We start from the raw sequence: 284 nt of genomic DNA on the forward strand, positions 1-284 counted from the left end.
AACTTTTGTGAAAACATCATATAATGTCATAACTTGAAATTTTTGCAAATTGAAAATTCAATTTTGTGTAACAAGATCTTTGCAAACATCTTTTAAATCAAAAAAGTGTAAAACCAAACCAAGTGAGGGAGTGAGCGAAAGACACGTGGAATCAAAGTGAGAATCAACATTTGATTTGTCTAATTAAACTTGTTTGAGTCTTTAAATCTCTTAACTGGATAAAAATGATAAGAAATGATCTAGGTGAAAGTGTGCATGTCAAGAGGAACACTTTGGAAAGCTCT

This window comes from Lupinus angustifolius, chromosome LG08 (genome assembly GCF_001865875.1).
Source record: "Lupinus angustifolius cultivar Tanjil chromosome LG08, LupAngTanjil_v1.0, whole genome shotgun sequence".
Lineage (NCBI taxonomy): Eukaryota > Viridiplantae > Streptophyta > Magnoliopsida > Fabales > Fabaceae > Lupinus > Lupinus angustifolius.